The sequence below is a fragment of the Schistocerca piceifrons genome, chromosome 4 (genome assembly GCF_021461385.2).
Source record: "Schistocerca piceifrons isolate TAMUIC-IGC-003096 chromosome 4, iqSchPice1.1, whole genome shotgun sequence".
NCBI lineage: Eukaryota > Metazoa > Arthropoda > Insecta > Orthoptera > Acrididae > Schistocerca > Schistocerca piceifrons.
Window position 1 is genome coordinate 235,760,313 of NC_060141.1, and position 15,227 is coordinate 235,775,539.

The 15,227-nt window shown below is 36.4% G+C and overlaps 1 non-coding gene across 1 annotated transcript; it reads left to right on the forward strand.

Annotated features, from left to right (window-relative positions):
• The first annotated feature begins 10,283 nt into the window (after positions 1 to 10,283).
• Trnas-uga lies at positions 10,284 to 10,358 on the forward strand. Its single transcript has one exon. It is a non-coding gene; the product is annotated as a tRNA-Ser (tRNA).
• The last annotated feature ends 4,869 nt before the right edge of the window (positions 10,359 to 15,227 follow it).

A 15,227-nucleotide genomic window follows, 5' to 3' on the forward strand; every position in this document is an offset into this window, starting at 1 on the left:
GTGTATGTTTTGTCTGCATTTGAAGTACTCTTTTTCACCACCTTAGCCAGTGATCCCATTATAACTGACTGATCAGTATCTTACTGTAGTTAGTACTTATTACCATTGAATATTAGGTTATTCAAAGATGGAGTCAACTATTGCTGCTATGGGTGCTCACGGTACCTTTTTTATCTAGCCTGGATGGTAACACATCATTTAGCATGTCCTAACTCTAATTCTTGTAGCCCTAACTCTAATACTTCTAACCCTTCCTAATCTTCCCCTTGATAATATGATGTTGCCAACACCTGTGCATTGTGGTGCCACTACAGTGATCAACCAGAACATAAAGACCACTGACCTACTATCGATAAAAACCCATCCAGGTGATACCATTGCCACCTGGCAAGGAATGACTGCTAATCAGACATGCATGGTGCATGTAGTATCAGTGAGCGTGCTGTCTGTGTGTAGAATGGTGAATGTGTGCGAATCATCTTTGAGTTCCACGAAGGGCAGATTGTGATGGCCTGGAGGCTTGGCACGAGCATTTCAGAAACTGCATGACTTGTGTTCGAGGAGCGTAGTGATGAGTGTCTTCAACACGTGGTGAAACCGGGAACAGATGTTGTGGGATTGGGCGGCTATCCTTCATTACAGTTGTCAGACATCATAGAGAAATTTGTATGCAGTATATTCATGTACCTATTAATATATGGATATATTTGTTTCTGCTAACCAAAACGGAAGTTAGTTGGAAGAATATAGCGAAAGAATTTGAAAGTTATTGGAATTTTTCTAATTGGTTTGAGGTTATTGATGGGAAAACCCCAGCATTCAGGCTCCTATTACTAATTTTGCTATGGGTATAGTCAATGCAAAATATTAATTTATTATGGTTGTTCTTGGTGCTAATGGCAAAATATCTGATGGAGGAGTAATAAAACATTCTTAGTTTTGGAATCTATTGGAAAACAACCAATTGCAGATTCCACTCCCAGAGGAACTGCCAAATGCAGAAAGTAAGTTCCCACTTGTGTTTGTAGGTGATGGAGCCTTTCAGCCGCATATAAATCTAATGAAACCATATAACAAAAATGTGTTAAATGACAAGAGAAGAATTTTTAATTATCGTGTGTCTTCTTCCTGTCAAATTGTAGAAAGTACTTTTGGCATCCTCTTGGTAGAATTTAAGAAAAAATAATAATTTATCACCAGAGAAACCAAAAAAGTACTGGCTTGTTGCCATTTGCACAATTTATTAATTAAAAACAGCAATTTATTGAGCATGGAGAGGTAGACATTGAAGATTGTGCTACAGGTACTGATACACATGGTGCCTGGAGGATTGGTGATAGTGAGATATTTCCAGTTCAGCAATCTAAAGCAGGGAATTGCTTACTGCTAATGAAGCAAGTATGTGAAGACTATTGTGAATGCTTTGTAAGAGATGGAACAGTTCCCTGGCAAACCAAATACTTGCAGTAATAACACTTTTATATGTGTTGCTATCAACTGTGTCATTATAGAAAATGTGACGAGATTTAATACAAATAAAGATATAAATAAAACAGTTACCTGATTTTTGATTGTGGTTATTCCAACCCCGTCTTCCATTTGGTCCCTTAAAAAAGATCGTTTCTTATAGTACCACGGTGAGGGCACGTACACATCACAGCAGAAGTGCCGGGGAGCTTTGATTTTGTTATTTTATTCCTATCTCTCCTGTACAGTGTCTGAAGAACATTATTTATTCCCCCCCCCCCCCCTCCACATCTTCTTGCATGGTGCTGCGTTGCGAAAGACGTAACAGCTCTAGCATTTTGTTCAGAGCTGATATTCTTTTATTTTTATCCATATGGTGACTCAATTTTACTTTCCCCAGCTGTGGAAACTCTCGATACCGTGATATAAACTGTAGCATGAATTCTTTCTCGCTCATATTTCATGAAGAAACATCACTACCATACTCTGTAATCTGCGAAACACAGCATACACCTGCTATAATTTGTGGTTTTCTTTATGTTTATTGCATGGCAAACACAGGCATAAAGTATCAAACATGCTTGTTACAACATGTCAAACTTTCTGTCAATCAAAATTTCTGTCAAACACACCCCCACACTTGGCAAGCACGTGAAGCAGCACCTTACACAGTCAAAATGTTTGTCATGTATGACACCACATTTGCCCTTACTTTAGTTTCCTCAGGACCCTGGGAGATACAAAACAGTACATTAGATGACAGTGTATTTACAATTATCTTGTAACTTACAGACATTTATTGAATAATGTCATTTGCCTTCAATAACAAAAACTTGATGGTAAACACCAGAAGACCTGACATTTTGCAGGAAAACGTTGTATATCCATCAAAGAAAGCAGACTTTTGTTTGCTACAGTTATAGCCAAATCAGTGAACGTGGAGCATAGGAAACCAATATGGAATGTAATAGCCACATTTTTTTAGCGTATCAAATAAGCCAACACAACTGTAGCTTTAAGGCCATTTCACACTGGCCGTCATGTCACATCACGCCATGTCATGTTCTGTCTTAACATTCTGCCATGCATTTCAATGACGGCATCCACGTTGACCATTCTGACCCATCACGTCACCATCAAGATTCCTTAGGAAGAAAGTGGCCCCAAAGCTCATTTTCTCCCAATACATGGGCATGCGCAGGTCTCAGCATTTCGTTTCGTCGTGGTTGCTATCACGTGTTTGTTGTTAGTTATTTGTTATAAATTGTTTCGTTTCGCTATTTCTTTTCTTAAAATTTGTAATGAATGACAAAAGATTAATTGAAGCAGTCCGAATTGTATGACATGAGCATACTAAATTTCTTCCCCTCTACTACATTTTTAAAGTATTTAATATTTTACAATGAAATTGATTCCAATAGGCCTGCAACCTGAAGTGCGAAAAGTACTGAGAGTACAATCAGACTGATCAGTAGTGGTATTTATTTTAATGCTGCCAGGAACTTGTAGTATTTCGTAAAGAAATGGACTGAAAACTTAAGACAGTGCAAGTTGTTTGTTTAAATATGTGATTGCAGGCTGAAGATGGATTTGCACTTGACGGAATGTCACCATCACATCAAAAGATTCCCCTCTGTAGTTCAAATGGTGGCATTCACACACACCGTCAAGGGAACCACATGGACACGTCACATCATATCATATCATGTCAACGTTTCTCGGAAAGAATGTTTTGATGGGCCACAGCATAGCCTATTGAGCAGAAATATATGTAAAGTTCAAATACACTAAAGTGACCCATCTAGACATACCATAGGCAAACCAACTTTTGTCGAATGATATGGGATGCCTAAATCTTGAATTTCTCTTTGTAATTTTTATTTGTATCTTGCTTAACAGGTAAAAAATGTTGTTTAAACACACTGAAATATTTATATAATGATGACCCTCCTCTTACAGCTCCTTGCAAGGATGTGGAACTCCTGTTCACAGTATTGATTTTTTAACATTTTTCTAACCCAGTCACTGTTTGCTCTCTGTTTCTCATCATCAAGTGCTACAGCAATCACTGTAAACTGCTTTAAACTCGATGTCAGCATTTTGGGACAAACTACTATGAGCTACCAAATAGCACATAGGGTGAGTATTTTATGACCTAGCTGTAACGTCACAACATTATTTCGAAGTTGAAGTGCCATGCAGTGTGAATGCTCAGGAATTCCTCTGACCATCGGCATTCAAGAAGGTGACAGTGATGTTCCTGCAAGTGTAAATCTACCTTGATTTATTGTTAACCCTCCAGTGGTCGCACCTAAAAAAGTTACACAATGGGTCACGTGGATGACAATAGTCATCCTCTAGGTTTCTCTATTTTATACGATTATGTAACGTATTTTTATTTCTATTAATATGTATTATTGACATATGAGTTAAAGAAAATGAAATATATGTTAAAATGGTTTATTGTTAATTATGAGTCTTAGATTGTATATAAATAAGTAGAAATACAAAACATAAAATACATTTCATAAACTTTTACAATGTACTTCACAAATGTAATTTTGACTATATATCAGTTCCATTTGAGAAAGTTAATAAACAAAAATAAAATTAATTCAAAACAGTCATTACACACGTCAGAACAATGATCTGGGCATACCCAATTTAGACTCTTTTGAGCACGATCTTCTCATTTTATTTTTGCTCGACCACAGATTTGGCATCTTCCCCTTGCACCTGCACGCCGTTCATTTTGATTGAATTTTGGTACTTCTGTCTTAAGTAAAAGAGCACCTCTTTTCTTAATTTTGGCTGGCATCTGAGGATTTTAAGCGTTGCTGTATTCGGGGTGAAATCAGCTCCCAGCAAAATGATTCTATAAAATCATCTTGTTTGACTGCTTTATAGCCATTATTCACTGAGTATATGCATTGTGTGTTTATCCCAAACGAGTTCAGAAGATCGAAGAAAACAATGGCAGGCCATTTCCTTGTGTTCCTCGCCACCAAATAGTTTGCACAAAGCTGGTCCACTACATCAACACCAACTTTTGTCTTATTGTAAAAAGTGACTATTTCAGGTTTTCTTTAGACTCCAGTAGATACATCAATTGAATCATCCTCGTGCATTGAAGATAACAGAATTGTGGATTCGTTTTTTTCTTTGGGTGTACGGAACAAGAGTCTTATTTTTTTGAAAACAAAAAAAAAGTATTCATTTGCTTCTTTTTATTTGGCAGGAACTCTTTTGGCAGCTCCATTTTATTTATTTATTTTTTTTTCAGGGTCCCAACATAAGTAATATTTTTTTCAAGTAATGCTTCCACCAGAGTAATACTGGAAAACAAATATTATCACCAGTAATATTCCTATTAGAGCTATAAATTGGTTTGGCAAGATGAAGTAAAACATCTTTTCCAGCATTGCTGACTAAATAAGGCCCAAGTTCCTGTTTTCCGCAGTAAACTTCTAAATTCATCATGTACATCAATCTACTAGTGCAAATACCGTTACTCAATGGTCATGAATTGGTGCTAGCTTGTCTAATTTTCATCTGTTTGCTCTCGTGCTTTAGTCATCAAAGCAGAGGCAGCACATCAGAAAACGAAATCTATGTTCGCTCATTGATAAATAGCAAGCTTCTATTCCACATCCTTTGGAGTTACCCCACATTTTTTTTTACTAATTGTACTGCTACAACGGCGAGAACCAATAAGGAGAATAATTCCAATCAGGGCACATTTCATCTGTGAGACGAGCATCCCTGTCTCTTTAGAAGTTATTCTTAATTTCCTGAATATACAGATTTGTATATTTTGTAATGATACAGATTATTCTGTCATCAACAAATAGTCGCAATGCATCTGTTTCTGTTTTAGCATCTTTAGCTCTGTCTTTTGCTCCCAGTAAGCAGCTTATTATATTATGTGATCGAATTTTCTCATTTTTCCGGGGCACTTTTTTGCTCCACTTAGTGCTTCCGTCAATACCTACAACTTCCTCGAAATTACAATCCTCACCACTCTCTTCAAAGTCAGGTGCCTCCTGTTCTGCCTCAGAGCTATGATTCTCTGATGCTACATAATCGATATCACAGTCACTCTCGCAGTCTAGAAGATCTTCATCTGAATCACATCCACTTTATCCAAGCGTTAAAGGGTGTTAACTTCTTTTTACCATAATGGAAACTTTGTTTTACTTAAATAAAACAAGAAAATAACTAAAAAAGAGATAGAAATATGATTAAAATATGTAATATGGTGTAATGTGCGCTAAAAAATGTTGAGTAAGTGAAATATTTAATGAATACATCAGTCAAAAATACTTACACGAAAGGTCGCTTGGATGACATGTCATCCAGGCAAAAGTAAGTGCAGCTGCTCTTATCGAAGGACAAACTTCAACTGACACGTGTGGCTACAATGTGTCTCAACACCTTCTCTGCAGACTCCTGGCAGCTGGTCCTCATTGTTGCAAAATTAGCGGTGGCAATTCAGAGAGGAGTGGATGACTATTATCATCCATGTGACCACTTGAGGGTTAAGTATGTCTATGGATTGTGTGTGAAATGGTTTTGCAAGCATCAGTGGTCAATATTTATGTGGTTTCACTAGCTAACCCCAGTACAAATGGGGCACTTCAACGATTTGAAGCCAAATACAAGATGTAAAGAAAACCTATAAATCTTGAAGGGAGAGGTATTGAGGGATATATGACTATTGTACAGAAATTTGCACTGGACTAGCAATTAAACTTAACCTGAAATGAACAAGTTTGTGATCAGGCGCAGTAGATGAAGCACGAAAATAAGCTTGTTTGTGCAGAATTTATTATAATGTGTAACAGTTTATAACTAATGGCAGAGAATGATACATACACAGACTAAACAGCAAAAACCAAAGCATCTAAAGAATAGAATATAACACAAATAAAAGAAAAACAGTGTTGCTTCCTTAAGACAACATTAACATTATACCATTAACCAAAATGTTACATGGGATGTGATGGGAGGTCTTAATACTGCGTTCCTTTTAGTAATTCTGGGTGCAATTTGACGTAACAAATGAAGAAACTGATACTTCAACTTTCCAAAATATAAAATGCAGATTCCTCTTCCTTGGGCTCCTTGTATAACATGTTCCACAAAATGACATTTTATGGACCCTAACTTTTTTGTGTTTTGCACTTCCGTCTCTCTTCTCTAATATACAAGCTATCCCTGCAAGCTGCAAACCATTTGACTTCTCATATAAATGTGGACTCCAGCACCCACGTACATAAGCTACCGCATTGTGTATGTTCACTTTGCGCATAGAAAGAGTTGAATATCATAGTACGAAGATCGTAAATGGAGCAGGGGGAAATAAAAAAAGCAGTTGAGGACAGCCATGTGAGTTGAGATCATGTGACCTGAATTGACTTTGACATGATGGACAGTGTGATTACACTTTGGCACGACGGTGCCGTGACAGCCAAGTGAAAACAACATAGGCGTGATAGTAAATCGTCAAAAGCAATAAAACTGTTTCTCAATGCAGAAGAAATCTATTCCACATTATTGCTCCTAAATCTGAGCCACATATGGCAAGGAACCTTAACATATTGGGTATTGAAACAAAAAAATTACGTTTACAAAAATATTCCAGTACAGGCCAATTCACACTGGCTGTCACAGCACCATCATGGGGGTGAAAGCTATATGGGAGAAGAGGCAACAACAAGCCACGTAGTTCCTTCCAGACCACTAGAGGCATTAGGGGTCAAACGAAGCTGGAATTGACCATGAGATCTGTCCAATGGCAGTTGTTGATATACTATTGTATTGTATTTGTTTTATATTTACATATTACTGATCTTCATTATAAACAAATTTTTTACTTTAAATTTCATAAAGTTCACTGTGGAATAGAAGAGATTGCCTGCTGAAAAATGTCTACAATTAATCCTAAGGTAAGACCTGTAATTTTCAGTAAATAATCTCATAGCCTATAAATGAAATGTATTCACTTCTACCGTGAATTAAGCTGTGTGGTTTCCGTTTGTTTATTAAAATAACTTTGATATGTCACTAGTGGTTTTATTTAAGAAGAATTTTATGTTTTTTCAGAATATTCAACACAACAAATTGACACTGAAATACCCATTTAAATTCCCCAGCTGTTCATCTGGATATTACGTAGTTTCAATGGAGAAAGTTAGCAACAAGCATTTCTACAGGTTTCCAAAACAACCTCGAGCGTTGCTTCTGAAGTGGAAAAGTGTTTGTAAACTGTCACCTGATGTGAACTGTGCTACTTATTTTGTTTGTGAAGATATTTATTTTTTTAAGAAGAGTGGTGCTATGGCAAGTGATCATTATACAGCTGCTAATACCAGAAGTGAAACTGGTGTTAATGAACTACGAAGCTTTAGTTGTGCTGTGGCAAGTAGTTCGCATGCAGCTGTTAGTACCAGAAGGGGATCAGGTGAAACTGGTGTCAATAGTGAATTAGGCCTACCAAGCACTAGTGGTGCCATGGAATATTTTTTATTATACAGGTGTCAATACCAGAATTGAAACTGGTGTTAATGAATTCCGTAGCACTAGTTGTGCTGAGCAGAGTAAGTCATTGAGTGAGTGATGCCTCTCTTAAACTTTTTATCTCCCCTCAAAATGTATCTGCAGATGCTGAGTGCACATTCTTATTCGAAAAATTTTGTAACATGAGGAAAGTGGGGTTTTAGGTATACACATTTCAAAAGCAGATTTAACTCCAAGAAAATCAAAAATGTACAAGATTCATAAGAATACTGTTACAAGAGTATCAAAACTGAAAGCAAAGCTACATCATGAAAAATCAGAACTAAAAACACTAGAAGATTTATATGACAGCAATACTTTCTCTTTCATAGAAACTAATTTAAATTCTGTTACCAAATATTTCATAAACATCTAGGAAATTAAATGCTCATCAGTCAGGAAATGCAAGGCGATGGACACCTGACACAAAGTATTTGCTTTATCCTTATACAAACGAAGTCCCCGCCTATACAAATATTTGTCAGTTCATTTTTATGTTCCTTCTGTGGGGCATCTGAAATCTGTTTTCTTCTATACCGTTTCAACCAGGATTGAATACTTCTTTGACGAATGTAATAAAAGCAGAAGTTGACGCAATGAACAACAGTGGTAAATATTGTGCTTTGTTGTTTGATGAAATGAAATGTCTTTGGAGAAAGGGTTGTACTATGATGCAAGCAAACAAAAAAATTTTACGGTTTCAAGATTTAGGGAGGGTCAAATGTACAAGCAAACCATGCATCAGTTTTCATGGTTAGAGGCATACATAAAAGCTGGAAGCAGGTTGTTGCTTATTACTTCACTCATAACTCAGTTTCAAGTATCACTTTAAAAAGTCTTATTACCTATATCATAAGGCAATTGCAAGAAATAGTGCTAAAGGTAGTTTGTGACCAGAATGCAACCAAACAGAGAGCACTGAAGCAACACTGCTGTGAGAAACCAATTGACTCCAGTCCATTTCATATTTTAGTCAGTGATGAAGCTATTGCAGTAATTTATGATGTCCCACATCTATTAAAGAATACTAGAAATGCTCTGCTAGGAAATAAAATACAGTTTGGGCTTAAAAAAGAGGCCAGTTTTGAATTTATTCAGATGGCTTTTCTTCTGGAGCAGCAGAAGACCACGTACTTTTATTTCTTCAGTTGTTGTCCTCAGTGTCGACATACTGTGTTGCTACACTGGCTGAAAAGTGGGGTTTGTAATTTGGACACTGACTACGGTAAATAATGTAACAGACAGATGCACAGTTGCATTTCACAGTCTTTTACTTTCACTTTTCACCCCCCCCCCCCCCCATATACACATTTAATATGGCCAGCGTACTATTGTTTAACTTTCCATAAGCCTCATTAATACTGCACAGGTGAACCTCCACATACTACTACAATAGTTAACTGTTGAACATCTACGAGCAGTAAAAGTCTAACCACAAAGTTCACAGTTCTTGAAGAATAAAAATGTACATGTGGAGCAAACACTGTCAGTGTTTTAACACACGGCCTATTGGTGTAACACCTATTTCACTGTTAAATTGATGCATTCTTGTCATTCTAAGCAACACAGAGTACTCGTCTGAAACTTGGCCATGGACTGACTGACTGACCAAAAGCCGGGCCCTTATACATCATCACAATAATAGGTGCAGAAATTACACATTGTTTGAAGTTCTATTTACAGAAATTACAATTAAAACTTATCTCATTAAATTAACTGAATACATTGAAAAATTGCATGTATTTAACAGTTTCTTCTACTACAAGAGTTAGGCCGAATTATTTGTTTAAATCATGAAATTAACATATATAGTTACGCAAACAATATTTTTGACAAAATTGTTAATTACTTTGGAATTAATTAAGGGCTGGCTTTGCTAACATGTTTCAAATAGAGCCAAATAAATACTTTAAGATTATTAGCATTTCATCTTCCAAATGTTTATGATTAGTACTGAATTTATATATGTTTATACATCAACAGTAGAATTTAAGTTATGAGACAGTTACTGATTTCTCCCTATAATGAAAGATAATAACTATTAATAGTCGAAATAAATTAGAAAATCAATTTCATACATAAAACTAAGTACAAAATTAGATCTGGTGTTATAACTATATATGAAGGTAGTCTTTGTTCCCGAAAAAACAGTTACCGTTGATGACCATGCAGCTTCGCTACAATGAAATCACAATTAAATGGACACCCTAGCTGCAGACAGGCGTTGATATACTTCATTGGGGACATGTTGAAAATGTGCCCTCGGTGGCTCAGATGGATAGAGCATCTGCCATGAAAGCAGGAGATCCCGGGTTTGAGTCCCGGTCGGGGCACACATTTTCAACATGTCCCAATGAAGTATATCAACGCCTGTCTGCAGGTAGGGTGTCCATTTAATTATGATTTCATTCTGGTGTTATACTCATTAAAACTGAGGATCCACCTTTCCGTTATATGAAAATGCAGATTATATTCACTTATGCTAATGGTAAATAGTTAAAAGTAACAAAACAAATTTAAGGAGGCACATGGAAAAACAAGAGGGGAGTTAAAAGTATCCCAGCTTGCTTCGTCACACCATCCCCTCATTAGATTGACCAGACAGATATTGCAAATAGCTAAATGGGCTATTCAGTGACCACAAGTGACGCCAGAAATTGGGTTTAAAATCTACACACACAAAAATATTACATAAGAAATCTTCTCAAAAACTACAGGAAATGTGTTTTTCACATTCCTTACATGAAATGGCCATACAAAAATCCCCATACAAAATAATTACACACAGTGTATTGTAGAATGTGACAAAAAATCCACGTGTTATACTTTTAACAGAAAATTAGGCATCTTCATCATAAGCGATGTCCTTTTTGGGTAAGCGAAAATTACATTTAAAGATACATATCATTTGATACAAGTCCTGTCTTGCTTCAAATAATAAATCTTCATGGGTTACAGTAGACAGAAAATTTCACTTGCTCAATGTTTAGTATTTTTCACAAGCTCTTTCACTTTTTCAATGAGCTTTAACACACCTTCTCACCCAGCTGTCCATGTCTTCAACAGGTCCAAGTGACAGTTAGCAACGAAATGCACTGCAATTGGTTCTCTTGGAGGTGGTTCTCCTCTGCCACAGTTCATGAGAAAATGGGACAAAATACTGTACTTTCGTACACTTACTGTTACTTCTAACTTAAGCCTAAGAAAAAATATATTTAACGCTAATGACAAATGATAGTCATTACATCATAAATAAATACAAAGTTCTCATAACATTGCAATGATTGGCACTAAATTTGACTATAGTATGAAAGGTGGTAATTATTAAAAATTTTAAAATCAAGTGCACATTACACTACCAAAACATTACTCAAAGTCATAACTGTCTGAAACTGGTTAAACTTAAAAGACTTTTGTTTCTTTTCCATTTGCAAAATAGCAAACACTCAAGATGTGCAGTAGCATAGATTTACTAATTATTATGTTATGAAGAAAGAATAGTGTCACCATCACATAACTTAATTACTATTCAAATCAAAATTAAGGAGATGGAAGTTGTACCAAATCATTGCCCCACTTCTCTATTCAACTCTGAGAACTATTCTCATCCAACCAGAAAATTAAATCCTCACAAAATGTTACCAAATAGTTCACCTGTCAGAATTATTCACACCAGTCTAGCACCACAGTTATCAGTTAATCAGCAAACTCACTGTTCTTTGTTCCAGTATTTCCATCTCAAGTTCATAATTACTCAGAACACAACTAGAAGTTTTCAGATAACCATAGATCCAATAATGCAGAATTATATGACTTGTAAGTATTGCTCTTTCTGTTAAGCTCTCATGCCCAGCTGCAGTGTCATGAATTGCACAATATAAACAGTACCTAATGTTGCTAAGTTCACAATTAAATTGTCAATACAGTTACACTACATTTGTGTGTATTCAGTTATCTATCCATTAATCATGTCAGTCAGCTCCATTATTTCACTTACATTTCTTACCTTGTTAGCCAGTGGAGTGCATTCTCAAAAACTATCCCTATTGCAGAGACAGGCTCCCTAACCATTAAGACCCTATTATTATTCATTATTTTCTTATTGCATTAATGTTTCATTATCTAATAATTAAACACCTGCTCTGCTTGTCTAATGCAAAATTGACTCTACTGAAAAACACTCCACAGTAACAGATCCTTATGCTACGGCAAACTTAACTCTCATTCCGATCAGACAAAATCGTCACTTAGACAAACTATTATTCCACTGCATTCCATCAAATTGCTTAAGATTCTAGCCTGAAGGGTGATATACATACGAACCTTGCTTATTCTTTTCACACACATTACTCGAGGCAAATATGTTTAAGGTTGTAATTCCTTAATGTTAGAAACAGCTTTACCGTGACACACTCCTATAGATAGTTATCTCAATATATTGACTGCAATGAACACAAACACTTGTATTATACCACAATTAATATTAAGATCAAGTATTTAAGATGGTTTATATTTCCTTTGTTGCTGCACCAAATTATACCAATTTCACACATGAGCTGACTACTTCAGATGTTAATTATCCTCCACATATGCTGACACCTTTCATTATCAGTTTACCTTACCCCTTTGACAGAAATTCTTTAACTATTGTACCAATTTATCTTCTTCCATCCTCTTATGATTCCATTACTTATAGCTAAGAACATTATATATACACACACACACACAGATAACACTGAAGAAAACTTTTGTAACATATTTCTATACTAAAGTATGCTACTGCACAAGATTACATGAAAGTTGGAGAGAGAATTTGGACCTCGGTCAACATAACCTCAATCAAACATTAGTCGATTTTGGTCTGCACCATAAAGTTTGTTCTTGAATGAAAATGTCAGTTATGAGCCTAATTCTCATCATTTGCGGGAGGTGTTACTGTTTTGTTTCAATATGAAGAAAACGGTAGCCGAGTCTCATCAAATGCTCTCAAGTAGGTATGGTAAGAATGCTATTAGTGAAAGAAAGTGTCGTGAGTGGTTTCAACACTTCAAGAACAATGATTTTAAAGTCATACACTGGCATAGGGGTGGAAAATAGAATGTTTTCGAAGATGCAGATTTGGAGACATTGCTGAGTGAAGACTCACGTCAAACTCAATATGAATTGGCACGATTAGCGGGAGTGACACTGCAAGCCATTTCAAAACTTCTCAAGGCTATGGGCATGATTCAGAAAGAAGGAACTTGTGTCCCGTGTGAGCTGCAACCAGGAGACGTTGGATGGCGTTTGTGTGTTTGTGAACAGTTGCTTCAGAGGCAAAAACACAAGGGATTTCTGCATTGCATTGTGACCAGGGACGGAAAATGGGTTCATTACGATAACCCAAAACGCAAAAAATCATGGGGATATCCTGGCCTTGCTTCCACGTTGACGGCCAAACCGAATATTCATGGCTCCAAGTTCATGCTCTGCATTTGGTGGAACCAGCTCAGCGTCGTGTACTATGAGGTGTTAAAACCAAGTGAAACAATCAGAGGTGTTCACTATCAAACACAATTAATGCATTTGAACAGAGTATTAAAAGACAAACAGCTGCAATACAGTGAGAGGCACGATAAAGTTATTTTGCAGCACGACAACGCTCAATCCCATGTTGCAAAAGAGGTCAAAACGTACTTGTAAATGTTAAAATGGGAAGTCCTACCCCACCCGCCATATTCTCCAGACATTGCTCTCTCTGACTATCACCTGTTTAGATCAATGGCGCATGGCCTGGCTGACCAACACTTCTGATCTCATGAAAAAGTCACAAATTGGATCGATTTGTGGATTGCTTCAAAAGATGAACAATTTTTTTGATGCGGGATCTGTACACTGCCCGAAAGATGGGAAAAAGTTGTGGCCGGTGATGGAAAGTACTCTTAATGATACATGTGTAACCAATTTGTTTCATTAAAGCCTCAAATGTTGGGGGAAAAAATGATGGAAGCAAAGTTGTACACCTTGTAGTAGCTCTTGCTTCATACTCTTTTAACAGCTTACCAATAGCACCAACAACTTTTGTTCCGGACACTTGCATCACTACTATACCCTCTATGAAATGCCTGTGACATGCCATTCAGATGACTACAGTTGTCCAGTAAAAACTTAACATGTGTACCTTTTACACTTGCTGTTATTACAGGGTGACCCACTTCCTTTTTCCTTACCATGTAATCCTGTCCATACAACAAATTGTCATAAATCCTTTCTTCACTTAACACATTGCCTTCATTGTTAATTATAGATTCAAATACCTCATTCTCATCACTACTGGATTTGTCACTGGTATCATCATTACGACTACAGTCAGACTCAGAGACACTTTCACTTACGCCACGCTCTAGATTCAGTACCTCTTCCACTTTTGTCCCTATTTCAGTCAATTTTGAATCTACAATTTCATTTACTTTTTCCAATTTTTCCTCTACCACTACTGCACACTTGGTTTCTACCTCAGTTTCTGAATCATTTCTAATGTGATCGATTTGTTTCTCAAGTTTGGCTCTACTTTCATCACAAAATTTCTCGGAAGCCTTGAATTCATCTTTACACTGTTTTTTCAGAAGCCTCTACCTTCCTACTATAGTCATCACAAAGCTTCTTTCTCTCTTCTACACATTTACTACTCATTAATGTTAATTTCTCATTAGTATTCTGCTCTACTTTCTTTATCTTTTCATCACAATGTTTACCTACAGCTTCAACCTTCCTATTTCATTCTGAAAGATTAGAGCTGACTTCTTTAATCTCCATTTCAATTTCTTTCTTCAGTTCATCCTTTAAGTCTACCATATCAGTTCTAATACCACTAATGTCTACTTCCATATTACTTTCCATACTACTCAAACTACTTTCCATCCTATTCATATTACTTTCCATATTACTCATAATTTTCCTTAACATCGCTTCCAAATTGCCATCTGCCATAAGTTTTTTCCCTTGTTGACTTTCGCTACTAGATTCTTCCTCCTTAACCTTAACGACCTTATCCACTTCAATATGTTTTAATCCGCTTTGCTCTTTGCAATAGGACTTCCGTCCTCAACCTTCAAAGTTACATTCATGTCTGATTTATAATAGTCTATAGAACCAGTCTCACTTAGGTCTTTCTGTTCATTTAACAACTTAACCTCTACAGCTTTTTTCTCAGTCATACTGTC